The sequence below is a fragment of the Dermochelys coriacea genome, chromosome 6 (genome assembly GCF_009764565.3).
Source record: "Dermochelys coriacea isolate rDerCor1 chromosome 6, rDerCor1.pri.v4, whole genome shotgun sequence".
NCBI lineage: Eukaryota > Metazoa > Chordata > Testudines > Dermochelyidae > Dermochelys > Dermochelys coriacea.
Window position 1 is genome coordinate 100,624,222 of NC_050073.1, and position 13,967 is coordinate 100,638,188.

A 13,967-nucleotide genomic window follows, 5' to 3' on the forward strand; every position below is an offset into this window, starting at 1 on the left:
CTTGAGATAACTCGCTGATTGTCCCTTTCTCAGTATGAGGCAGGAGCCCTGCCCTCTTGCGCGCTCCTGCTCGTGCTTCCTCCCGGTATCCCACTTCCCCACTTACCTCAGGGCTTTGGTCTCCTTCCCCCGGTGAACCTAGTTTAAAGCCCTCCTCACTCGGTTAGCCAGCCTGCTTGCGAAGATGCTCTTCCCTCTCTTCTTTAGGTGGATCCCGTCTCTGCTTAGCACTCCTCCTTCTTGGAGCACCATCCCATGGTCAAAGACTCCAAAGTCTTCTCTCTGACACCACCTGCATAGCCATTCATTGACTTCCATGATTCGACGGTCTCTACCCAGGCCTTTTCCTTCCACGGGGAGGATGGACAAGAAGACCACTTGCGCCTCAAACTCCTTTATCCTTCTTCCCAGAGCCACGTAGTCTGCAGTGATCTGCTCAAGGTCATTCTTGGCAGTATCATTGGTGCCCACGTGAAGAAGCAGGAAGGGGTAGAGATCCGAGGGCTTGATGAGTCTCGGCAGTCTCCCCATCACATCGTGAATCCTAGCTCCTGGCAAGCAGAAAAAATTTCTCAGTTTTCCTGGTCAGGGCAGCAGATAGATGACTCAGTCCCCCTGAGGAGATAGTCCCCGACCACCACCACCACAACCACCCGCCTCCTTCTCTTGGGAGCGGTGGTCGTGGAACCCCCAACCCTAGGACAGTGCATCTCATGCCTTCCAATCGGCGGAGGCTCCTTCGTTCCCTTCCCTCAGATGTGTCATCTAGCCCACTCTCTGAATTACTACCTGTGGAAAGAACATGAAAATGGTTGCATACCTGTATCTGCATTGCTGGTACATGGACGCTCCCCTTTCTTCTGAAGGTCACATGCTGCCAAATTTCTTCACCGTCCTCCTGTCCCCTCAGTGCAGCCTGCTCTGAATCTTCAGAACGTTGCGTCTGTAGAAGCATATCCTGACGTCTGTCCAGGAAATCTTCAGTTTCTCTTATGCAACGCAGGGTCGATACCTGTTGCTGCAGACCTTGAACCTTCTTTTCCAATATGGAGACCAGCTTGCACTTTGTACAGACAAAGTTGCTTCTGTCCTGTGGAAGAAAGACAAACATGGCACATCCAGTGCAGGTCACAACAGATGAACACTCCCCATCCATATTACCTTCCTTCTATGAGCTTCCTCAGGAGTTGAGTAACTACTCAGAGAAGCCAGCAAGATGTAAGCCTCAGTGGGCTCTCCCCGGGCGAATTCCCTCTATTAGCCTCTCTGCTGTTCGCTGCTCAGCTGGTTCGTGACTGACTGGCTTTTTATAACAGTCAGGCTCACTCAGTGCTCTCCTGGAACAAAGCACGCCCAATTCACACTTTTCAAACAACCAATCAAGCACACGGTCAAACTGTCCCCACAACAGACACTCAGATGCTCACCAACACAGCCTCCTTAATGCAGTCCTTAGCGTACCTCCTCTCAGGCAGATCCCAGGCAAACTCCCTCTGTTAGCCTCTCTGCTGTTCGCTGCTCAGCTGGTTCGCATGAATTTGTGTGTGAATTTCCTGTAAAACAGTGTGGCTGGAGGTAAAAATAAATAAAAAAAAATTTAAAAAAATTAAGGGATAATTCTAAATTAGAGAAATTGAAGGCCTGATTCTCTAGGAGAGCACTGAGAAACTGACAGCCTTCCTTCCCTCCTCTCCCCCCTTCACATTTCATTATCCTTTCCAATATTTAACTAAATTACTCCCAAGGCCATTTAACAATAGTCTAGAACATTATCGTTCTGACAATGTCCTGTGGAGTGCAAGAAGTACCTCCTACAGTATCTCTGAGATGAAATGTCAAACAGGCGTTCGGGCGGGCTTTGTTGTTCTCTCTAATGTTGGGCTTTGTCTAATCTGCAAAGATCTCTATCTACCCTTGCGTCACCAGCAGAAATGTGTTCATGGTTGCATAAGTGGTTTGGAAATTATGCAGTGAAGCAAGTTATCATTAGAGCCAATATAGCAATATCAAGTTTCTATTATAACCGGTCAGTTATTCTACAAACCTAAAGTATCAAACATTTTTCTGGGCTTCACTCTCCCTAACATCAGGTATAGTTGCCCTGGTAAGTCACAGCTGTGAGGCTGATGCTGCCTCTTGCTTAGTCAGCAAGGTTGCAACTATGGTTGAGTCTGCCAAAAGTTTTCCCATTGTACTGCACCTGGAGCTTTGCCGGGCACAGGAATGGAACTTTTAATTCAGCTCAAATGGGAGGAAAAATGTAATGGGAGCTCTGCAACTGACCTCAATGGACATAGGATCTAGCCCCATCTGAATTTCTATCCCCTGCTATGTTGATTTGTGAATGGAATGTTTTAGTTTATTTTCTGTGTTAAAATATGTGAAAAACTGACACAAATAGAAGAAAATGTATCTTCTTCCCTGGCTGCTGAGAGTTCTGCTGTCTTTCAAGCTTTCTTTCCCACTGATTTGTTAAAATGGCATCAGACTGACAGAAAGTAATTGAGAAATAAAGGACTTTATTCTAGCCCCAGTGACTTTAATGAGAATAGCTGTGCAAGGTGATGACAAAGGGTTGAGATTTTCCAAAATGATCAGAGTGGGCCAAACTCTGCTCCCCATGGAGTCAACAACAAAACCCTGATTGTACAACATGAGCCTCTGTCTGCTAACCCCTCAACAGCTGCATCTCTGTTACCAGAGCGATGAGTGGCTTACTTCCTGCTGTGACCATTTGGCCCTCCTCTCCAAGTGATACGGCTTGAGCCTTCCCTCTCCCAGGCCAAGTGCTTTTTAGCCCCTGCTGCACTGTAATTTAGAGGAGACAGAGGAAAACTGAAACTAAAAGGAAAATTGAAAAAAGGAGCAGGTTGACCCAGAGGTGCATGTGAGTACCGGCTTTTTTATTGTGATACTTGTTCCCCTGTACCCAATTGTCCAGTGAGCCCTGAATTAGTTACAGCACATTCTTTTTGTTTGTGAGTATGTACATGCCTACATCCATTACAACACCCCAAAAACCCTTATTAAGTGATAAAAACACCCATTTTGTTAGTAAACCCACCCTATCTATTGTGCACAGCATTACACATATTACACAGGCATTTTACCTTGAAAATATATTTCTTTGCAACAATTGGTTGCCACAAATCTTCCTGGTCAGCAATTCTCAGGGGAGGGAGGAAGGGGCCATAAGCAAGGCTTGTTTATGTAGTTAGGAAAGGAAAGGAGGAGGAGATAACACTGCTTTACCCAAAAGGTATCCTTTGGATCCCCACATTTCTTACGCAGGTGCAACACTTATCAATACTTACAAGCAACAGGGAAGGGCAAAATATGGCAACTTGTTTCTTAAATAAAGAACTACAGCCTTCTTATGCCTTTGTCCGCTAATGACCATGTCAGCACATTAGCAGCTTCCCAGGTCTCTACTTAACCCATACATATCCCAACAGCTCTGATATGTCATTTTGGATAAGTTGTCTCTGCCTTTTGTTTTGTTTGCTCCTGGCTGCACTTTCAGGGTTTATAGCCAACACCTGCTCAGCCTTATTTAATCTTTCTTGGAGGTGTAGCTGGAATAGGCCTGACTTTCAGCTGGCGTGAATAAGTACAGCCCAACTGACTTCTATAGCGGGACAACAGATTTATGTCAACTGAGAACCTGTCCCAGTGTTTTTTGAATGCCAAAACCAACCCAACCCAAACCCCTCCACCTTGCCCATTCAGAGAATCTTCTCTTAACAAACAGTAATGGAAATACCTGTCATCTCTAAGCAGTTGTTGGATAAAAGCCTCAATTTTTTGTTCAATTAATTCTGAAAATGTTTCTTTAGATTCACTTCGAAGACCTTATTACAGGTGGCTCTGTGGTTGGATTTCATTCACTCCCCTGTATCTGGCTTAGGGACAAAAAGCTCTTCAAAGGATTACTTTGTGTTGTTACTGGAAGAGAGTGAAGCAGCAGGTAAATTCACCTCCTTCTCCAGATTCAGATAGCCTCTTTGATTCTTGACAATATTCCTTTGCGTAGAAGAAGAGAGGGCTTGGAAAATACCCAAAATACATGCTAATTTATACTTGGTACATTTCCCTTTTTTTGTTATCTGGGTAGCTTAATAAGTCTTCCTGTGTCACAAAGGTGTATGTTGTCTTATTTATTCCTGTGTGTGATTGGTCTCAGTTATTGCCTTCTGTGAACTGTAAGATGGCAGGGAGTGTTCAGTGATTCTGTTGCTCCTTCAGCCTTGGATGAGGGGCTTTAAACATATTCTTGGGGTAATATTTTTATTTTGATCTCCATTGGTTCTTTCACTAGTTTGGTTGAAGGAAAACCATCTTGTTCTGGGAGTTTTAAATTTCTCTGTTCCCCCTTTGCTTCCCCTCCCGCAACAAAGGAGCTGTATTATCAACAAGAGACATGCAAGGGGAGTGCAAACTCTGACACCCTTACCATTCCCAAATAAAACATTGTCCTCTTTCAAATTCCTCCTGCAAGCTCACCTCTGCCATGGGGCTCGGCAATTCCACCTAGTGGAATTCACAACTAATGGAACTAGTGCCCTTCCATCTAGTAATAAGAAAAGGAGTACTTGTGGCACCTTAGAGACTAACACATTTATTTGAGCATAAGCTTTCGTAAGCCAATGAAGTGAGCTGTAGCTCATGAAAGCTTATGTTCAAGCTTAGTCTCTAAGGTGCCACAAGTACTCCTTTTCTTTTTGAAAAATCAGCAAGCCAGTCAGAAATCTGTGGAGCCTAAGACTCCCCCGCCCGGGGAGTTAGAAGCCTAAATCCAAACTGGAGGGAGGCACCTGTCTTATGGGGCTATAGAATTTAAACTTGGGTTTCCTATCTCCTAGGTAAATGCCCTAGCTGCTAGGCTATGTGGTATTGTGGTATGAAGCTTTCTCAGTCTCTCTTGTTGAAGCTGTGTATGAATAAATAAAAAGAAAAGGAGTACTTGTGGCACCTTAGAGACTAACAAATTTATTAGAGCATAAGCTTTCGTGAGCTACAGCTCACTTCATCGGATGCATTTGGTGGAAAAAACAGAGGGGAGATTTATATACACACACAGAGAACATGAAACAATGGGTTTATCATACACACTGTAAGGAGAGTGATCACTTAAGATAAGCCATCACCAACAGCAGGGGGGGGAAAGGAGGAAAACCTTTCATGGTGACAAGCAGGTAGGCTAATTCCAGCAGTTAACAAGAATATCAGAGGAACAGTGGGGGGTGGGGTGGGAGGGAGAAATACCATGGGGAAATAGTTTTACTTTGTGTAATGACTCATCCATTCCCAGTCTCTATTCAAGCCTAAATTAATTGTATCCAGTTTGCAAATTAATTCCAATTCAGCAGTCTCTCGTTGGAGTCTGTTTTTGAAGCTTTTTTGTTGAAGTATAGCCACTCTTAGGTCTGTGATCGAGTGACCAGAGAGATTGAAGTGTTCTCCAACTGGTTTTTGAATGTTATAATTCTTGACGTCTGATTTGTGTCCATTCATTCTTTTACGTAGAGACTGTCCAGTTTGGCCAATGTACATGGCAGAGGGGCATTGCTGGCACATGATGGCATATATCACATTGGTAGATGCGCAGGTGAACGAGCCTCTGATAGTGTGGCTGATGTGATTAGGCCCTATGATGGTATCCCCTGAATAGATATGTGGACAGAGTTGGCAACGGGCTTTGTTGCAAGGATAGGTTCCTGGGTTAGTGGTTCTGTTGTGTGGTGTGTGGTTGCTGGTGAGTATTTGCTTCAGATTGGGGGGCTGTCTGTAAGCAAGGACTGGTCTGTCTCCCAAGATCTGAGAGAGCGATGGCTCGTCCTTCAGGATAGGTTGTAGATCCTTGATGATGCGTTGGAGAGGTTTTAGTTGGGGGCTGAAGGTGATGGCTAGTGGCGTTCTGTTGTTTTCTTTGTTGGGCCTGTCCTGTAGTAGGTGACTTCTGGGTACTCTTCTGGCTCTGTCAATCTGTTTCTTCACTTCAGCAGGTGGGTATTGTAGTTGTAGGAATGCATGATAGAGATCTTGTAGGTGTTTGTCTCTGTCTGAGGGGTTGGAGCAAATGCGGTTATATCGTAGCGCTTGGCTGTAGACAATGGATCGAGTGGTATGATCTGGATGAAAGCTAGAGGCATGTAGGTAGGAATAGCGGTCAGTAGGTTTCCTATATAGGGTGGTGTTTATGTGACCATCCCTTATTAGCACCGTAGTGTCCAGGAAGTGGATCTCTTGTGTGGACTGGTCCAGGCTGAGGTTGATGGTGGGATGGAAATTGTTGAAATCATGGTGGAATTCCTCAAGGGCTTCTTTTCCATGGGTCCAGATGATGAAGATGTCATCAATGTAGCGCAAGTAGAGTAGGGGCATTAGGGGACGAGAGCTGAGGAAGCGTTGTTCTAAGTCAGCCATAAAAATGTTGGCATACTGTGGGGCCATGCGGGTACCCATCGCAGTGCCGCTGATTTGAAGGTATACATTGTCCCCAAATGTGAAATAGTTATGGGTGAGGACAAAGTCACAAAGTTCAGCCACCAGGTTAGCCGTGACAGTATTGGGGATACTGTTCCTGATGGCTTGTAGTCCATCTTTGTGTGGAATGTTGGTGTAGAGGGCTTCCACATCCATAGTGGCTAGGATGGTGTTTTTAGGAAGATCACCAATGGACTGTAGTTTCCTCAGGAAGTCAGTGGTGTCTCGAAGATAGCTGGGAGTGCTGGTAACGAAGGGCCTGAGGAGGGAGTCTACATAGCCAGACAATCCTGCTGTCAGGGTGCCAATGCCTGAGATGATAGGGCATCCAGGATTTCCAGGTTTATGGATCTTGGGTAGCAGATAGAATACCCCAGGTCGGGGTTCTAGGGGTGTGTCTGTGCGGATTTGTTCTTGTGCTTTTTCAGGGAGTTTCTTGAGCAAATGCTGTAGTTTCTTTTGGTAACTCTCAGTGGGATCAGAGGGTAATGGCTTGTAGAAAGTGGTGTTGGAGAGCTGCCTAGTAGCCTCTTGTTCATATTCCAACAGCTCACGAAAGCTTATGCTCTAATAAATTTGTTAGTCTCTAAGGTGCCACAAGTACTCCTTTTCTTTTTGCGAATACAGACTAACATGGCTGCTACTCTGAAACCTATCTTTTTACAAGAGGACTTTGCATAAGCACTTTGTGGTAGCCCTGAAGGGAATGCATTACCATGTTTTTTAAAAGGGCTCTAACACATGATATTGCACAACATAACACCATCAGTATGATCAAGACAGGAAGAAAACTTTTCAACAACAGACTAAATAAACCACCAAGCCAAGATGATAAACCCCAGCCTGAAAACAAGTTTTGCAGCCAATCACTCTCGGGGGCAGTGTAGGCAGCCTGTGCTCCGGCTCAGGCACGGGCCTCAGCTTGTCCTACCTTATCATAAATCTCATAACTGCTGTCATTTACACATACACAACATCGGGACCCGAGAAGGGCACAAACACCCCCTTGGGATGCCAAAAGGTAGTCCAAGGCCAGCCTATTTCGGAGGGAATATGTTCTGAGCTGCTGTACCTCCTTATTTAATGTTACTGCTGCTGACCCTAGATCACGAATTGAGTCCTCTAATTCTAAGGCGACTTTTTCAAGCACCATTTGAAGCCTTACAATATAGCGGCCTATGCATGCTATGGCTGGCCCGGTAATCAGTGGCACAATTCCCAGTATGGAGCACCCAGTAAGCTTTTCAGTTGTGAGGGGATTCTTAGCATTGCCCTCCAAGGCTGCTTTGAGTCGCCGCAAGATCTCTTCTCGTGACTCAATAGAGGTATCTCGGGCATTCCTAATCTTTCCTTTGGGCAGTGTGGTGGTTATTGAAAGATGAGGAACTCCATGAGCTATAACAGCTACCTGTCCAATTGGCTGGCAATACCTTGTAAGCCTTTCGGCCGCATACAAAATAGTGATCATATAGGGCTCAGTAAGGACTGTTTCTTAGAGGGATTCCTGGGATATTTAAGGCCACTTTTCCAAACAATTCATATGCCCCCAGGGGGGCTTCCCATCCTCCTGAGTGGGTACAAGGGGGGGTATTCCTAATTGTGCCGTTCAATTGCACTCACCATAAGGACCGCTGCAAACCCACCATTGGCCTGCTATAGTGGAAATATTAACTGAACGGCAATTTATATTTCCTGACTCTCCTTTTGTGGAAAGATCATTCGTAAGAGTTTCCCCAAAAGGGGAGGAACCTTTACATCCACACTGCTGCCCTCTCCTCTTGGTTTTTATCCAATATCCATCGGCCCACTGTGTAATAACACAGGAGCTCCTTCCCACAGGATGCCTATAGTGATCAGATTGGTTTCGGGTAAAACAAAACACTCCCTCAGTGAGCACTGCAACTGAATACTCCTGATCCTGGTAGGTAGCTTGCTGCAAAGAGATCTTATCCCAGAACCGTGAGTCCGTTCAGTTTCTACTTTCCTGCTCTTTGGTGGCGGCTAATTCTGCTAGGGTTAAGGGCAGCATGACAAGGGGCACTCCTGTTTTGGGGGAAAGTGGAGTCGGAGCACACACCCAGCAATCAATTTGATTTGTTAAAGTAGCAATATGGTGCGCAAGTAAAAGAAAGGAATTATGTTCCCGATAGGCACAGTTTAGAATCAGCATAGAAAATAACAGGGTTACATGATTAATTATTACCGGGATCCTCCCGGTCCAGGGTTTCCAGTTTTTGAGTGGGCCCATTTTGGCACTAAGGTGCCCGCTGTTTGTGTCTCTTAAACAGTAACTTTAGCCCGAGATCATCACTAGATGAGGAGTCAACAGGGTGGACGGTCCACTGCTCTGCTGATGAAGGGGTGGGTACTGCCTTCAGATGCGAGTGATGGATCCAGTTCTTGGGTCCCTCGACCTTTGCCGCCTTATGGGAGATCAGCAGGACGATGTAGGGTCCTTTCCACTTTTCCTGGAGAGGCTCGTCTTTCCAGGTGCGAACAAGCACAGAGTCGCCGGGCTGTAAGGAGTGGACGGGAGAGTCCAAGGGGAGAGGCTGGGAGTCTTTAGTATACCTGTGAAGAGACAAGAGAAGAGCAGATAGGGAACACATATACTGAGACAAAAAACCATTACCTAGCTCCCACTCCCCTGACAGAACCGGTGTGCCATTCACAGGCCATACCCTCCCAAACATAATTTCAAAGGGACTAAGCCCTAATCTACCCTTTGAGAGAGCACGGATGCGGAGCAGGACGAGGGGTAAGGCATCAGGCCATCGCAGGAAGGCCCCTTGGCACACTTTTGAGAGATGTCATATAAGGGTCTGATTGGTACACTCTACTACGCCACTGGCTTGCGGTCTCCAAGGCGTATGGAGTTTCCAGGGGATCTGCAAGGCATTCGAGATGCTTTGGACGATCTTTGATGTGAAGTGTGTCCCGTTGTCAGATTCCATCCACTGGGGAAGTCCAAAGCGAGGAATAACCTCCTTAACAAACTTAAGGGCCACCGTCCTGGCAGCGCAATTGTGGCATGGGAAGGCTTCTGGCCATCCGCTGAATCGATCCACTAAGACAAGGAGATATTTGTACCCTTGGGTCCGGGGAAACTCAGTAAAATCTATATGCCACATCTGTCTGGGGCCCGGAGTGGGTTCCAGAGCAGCGGGTGGCCCTGGAGTCCTGATCGGGGGTTATTCTTTTGGCAGACTAAGCAGTCTGCCTGTACCTGGGTAGCCAGGGGTCGGAGTCCAGAAGTTATGAAGTATTTTCCCATCAGTTGGATAAGTGCTTCCCTGCCAGCGTGAGTGGTTTGATGTAATTTCTGTAACACTGGCCGAATCAGGCCCTTCGGTAGAAGGACCTTCCCTTCCGAGGAATGGAGCCATCCCTCCTTTTCCTGGAGACCAAGTTTGTCAGTTAGCTGTCTCTCCTCTCCAGAGTACTGGGGGGTCGGAAGCTCCCCCACGGATGGGATAAGGGCATACATATGGGCATTCCCAGTCTGAGGGGATATCAGGGTGGCAGCATGCTTAGCCTCTCTATCTGCCCGGGCATTACCCCTGGCCACATCTTGATCTTCCCTTTGATGGGCTTTACAGTGTACCACCACCACTTCCGAGGGGAGTTGTACGGTTTCTATGAGCCGGAGGATTTGGGGCCCGTACTTGACTGGGGAGCCTTGAGTTGTCAGCATTCCCCTTTGCTTCCATAAGCCAGCATGAGCATGTAGCATTCCAAAGGCATATTTTGAATTGGTAAAAACATTGACCCGTTTTCCTTTTGACAGTTCAAGCGCACGGGTCAGGGCAACTAGTTCAGCCAGCTGGGCAGAGGTCCCAGTAGGCAAACCCTTGGCTTCCACAGTGTCATGGAGGGTTACGACAGCATAGCCCGCCCTCCTTTGCCCATCTCTCACAGTGCTGCTACCATCAGTGTACCACTCATGATCTGCGTTTAGGAGGGGTATATGCTTTAAGTCTGGACGGCTAGAGTATTGGGCATCTATGATCTCTAAACAATCATGTTCCTGTTCCTCAGTCTCCGGTAAGAGGGTGGTGGGGTTAAGGGAGGGGCAAGACTGTAAGGTGACTTCAGAGCTCTCTAGAAGTTTAGCCTGGTACTTAGCCATTCGAGCCTGGGTGAGCCAAAGGCCTCCCTTTGCATGCAGTAAGGCTCGGACCATATGAGGGGTATATATCTGTATATACCCAAAGTTAGTTTCTCAGCTTCAGCCAGTGTCAGGGCTGTGGCTGCAACTGCCCAGAGGCACGCTGGCCATCCCTTTGCCACTTGGTCCAGCTGCTTAGAGAAATAGGCCACAGGACATTTCCATGCTCCCAACAACTGTGTGAGCATTCCTAGGGCCACCCCCTTTCGTTCATGTACATACAAAGGAAACGGCTTAGTGAGATCAGGGAGGCCCAGAGCCGGAGCTTCCATCAACTTCCTTTTCAAGATTTTAAATGCCCTGTCAGCCTCTGGAGTCATGATCAATAGAAGGGGTCATGATCTGCTCCTTTTTTCACGATCGTACAGGGGTCTAGCCCACAGTCCAAATTCTGGGATCCATATCTGACAGAACCCTGCCATGCCCAGGAAGGCTCAGAGGCGTTTACGATTAATGGGAACGGGAACCTCGCAGACAGCCACCTTCCTCTCACTGGAAAGCTGATGCTCCCCCTGCCTTATGTGGAAGCCCAGGAATTGTACCATCGGGAGGGCAATTTGAGCCTTGCTTCTCGATACCCAATATCCTCGAAGGCCAATAAAATTTCTACATATTGAAGAAGAAGAGCCCCCTCCTCATTGTTCCACTCTTCCAGATCCCTGGCCAAAGCCTGGCCAAAAAAGGTGGGGGAATTTTTAAATCTCTGGGCCAATACTGTCCAGCATAGTTGCTTTTTAACCCTTTTGTTGTCCTCCCACTTGAAAGAAAAGATTTCTTGGGACGAGGTATCTACGGGAATAGCGAAGAACGCATCTTTCAAATTGAGGACCGAAAAATGGGTATCCTGGCCTCCTAAAGAAGCCAGTAAGGTATACAGGTCCGGAACCACGGGGTGCAGAGTTTTAACCCGTTCATTAACTGCCCTCAGATCCTGTACCAAGCGATACGTGCCATCAGGTTTTCGTACGGGCAGGATGGGAGTGTTCCAGGCTGACTGGCATTCCCGGAGGATTCCAGATGTTAGGAACCAATCTATAGTGTCCTGTAAACCTTCTCTGGCTTCCCTCACAATTGGATACTGTTTGACTTGCACCGGGCCTTTTTCTGGCAGGAGCTGAACCTTAACAGGGGCTTGATAGGTAGCTTTTCCTGGGACCCCCGCTGCCCACACTAGAGGGTACATCCGGTCTTCCCACAGGCTCCATTTTGGGGCTTGCATAGCTGAGGGCTCAACTATAAGGGTCATGATCCATGCATTCTTGGGGGGTAGGGTAAGGGTTATTTCGTCTTGAGTAAACTGCAAGGTGGCGCCTAGGCGACAAAGCAGATCCCGTCCCAGCAGAGGCGTTGGGCACTCGGGGAGACAGACCAGCTTGTGAGATATAGTCCTGTTTCCCAAAGCGCATTCTGCTGGGGCATACACTGGGCACTTGGTGCCTCTGCCTGTGGCACCCACCACGGTAAGGGAGTCTGCTACTGGCAACTGAAGGGGTCGATTCACGGCAGTTCGTGCCGCTCCAGAGTCCACTAAAAAATCTATTTCCGAACTTCCCACCCACATCTTTACTCGGGGTTCTGGGGGCAGGGCGGTCCATACCCCCTGATACCCCTATTTCTGTTTCTCCACTGCCATCATAGGGGCACCTCCCTTTCCATTCCTCTCTGGGCGCTCATTCTTCCAGTGTCCCTCTTGTCTACACAAGGCACACTGGTTGCGACCCAGTCGTCTCTCCTGCGGGCCTGGACGTCCCCAGCCCCTTCTTCCCCGGCCACTTCCCGTAGTGCCGGCCTGTACCATCGCTACCATCATTCTAACTTGCTTTTTCTCCTTTTCTGCCTCCCTTAGACTATAAGCTCGGTTTGTGGTCTCTAAGATTTGTGCCATGGTCATGCCCATTAGATCCTCTTTTTTTCTATAACTTTCTCTTAATATCAGGGGCTACTCTGCTTGTGAAAATTCCCTTAATGATTGTCTCAGTTTCCTGATCATCGGGGTCTGCATTTGTGTTCTGTTGAATCACGTCCCGAATACGCTGTAGGAAGGCCCCTGGGCTTTCCTTTAGATCCTGCATTACCTCATACGGTTTTGCCCAATTATTATGTCAGACAGCTGAGTGATGGAGTCCATGCAAAAGCAACTGCTTATAGGTGGTAAGCCGGGTCATACCTGCAGGATCATTTGGGTTCCACCTGGGGTCTACTCGGGGGACCTGCTCATCTGGATCAGGGACATTATTATGATCCCAGTCATACCGTCTCTGTGCCTCCTCCCTTGCCTTGGACACGACCGGTTGTCGTTCGACCTCAGACAATAAGGTGCGCAGGAGGATGTTGCAATCGTCCCAATCCAGCTTATAGCTACTAAGACAGCCCTCAAAAACTGAAATAAACCTACTCAGGTTGGTGGAAAACTCCCCTGCCTGTACTTTGAAAGCAGCCAAATCCACAGGGTTAAAGGGCACATGGGTATAGACTTGCATAGTTGTGGCCGGATGCCCTTCTGCACCAGTGTGGGAGATCTTAGTTTCGGTAAGTAAAGGATATAAGCCCACTGTAGGGGCCCTATCAGGAGGGGGAATGGGGGCCGCAGGGGACACCGGACGTGCCATCACAGTTGGGGTGGGGGTCTGGGGACTAACATTATTCACTACCGAACCAGTCAGAGTCAAATTACATCGCTGTAAGACATCTGTTCGATTATACAAAGCCAAAAACAAGTGCGCATACAGATGTTCATTCAATTTCCCCGTTCACTGACAGAACAAAAGTAACTGGAGGATCGTATTGTAATTAATTGACCCTCCTGGTGGCCACCGCTCCTGGTCCTCTAGTTGATATTGAGGCCAGTCAACTGTACAGTATCGTTTTAATTTATTCTTGGTCATCGGATCCGATCCAAATACCTTCCAATGTGCTAGGATACACTCTAAGGGCGTACACTGTGCCCTCCCTCCTGAGCTCTGTCCTTGTCCCATTCCTACAGGGTAACTCTGGGCATCCCCAGGTTCAAACAGAGCAGACAATCCGGATTTCAAAAGGTTTCTACCTTATCCGAAGGACCGGTTCCCCACCGTCACCTACGGCGTTTCTCCACTTATCAGGCGCGTTGCACCGTTGTGCCCTACGGGGCCGGTTGGGCTATGCCCCTCCGAGGCCCCTGGGAATCACACCGGTGTGCACTGGGCGTCAGTCGGAGTCCTCACCCGCCGGTCCCTGCAAGGGATCTGGGCAAGGCTTGTGTTGAAGCCTCGAGCCCCATGTTGGGTGCCAAAAACTGTTGCTGGCACAGAGTGCCCGAGGCAAGCAACAGCTG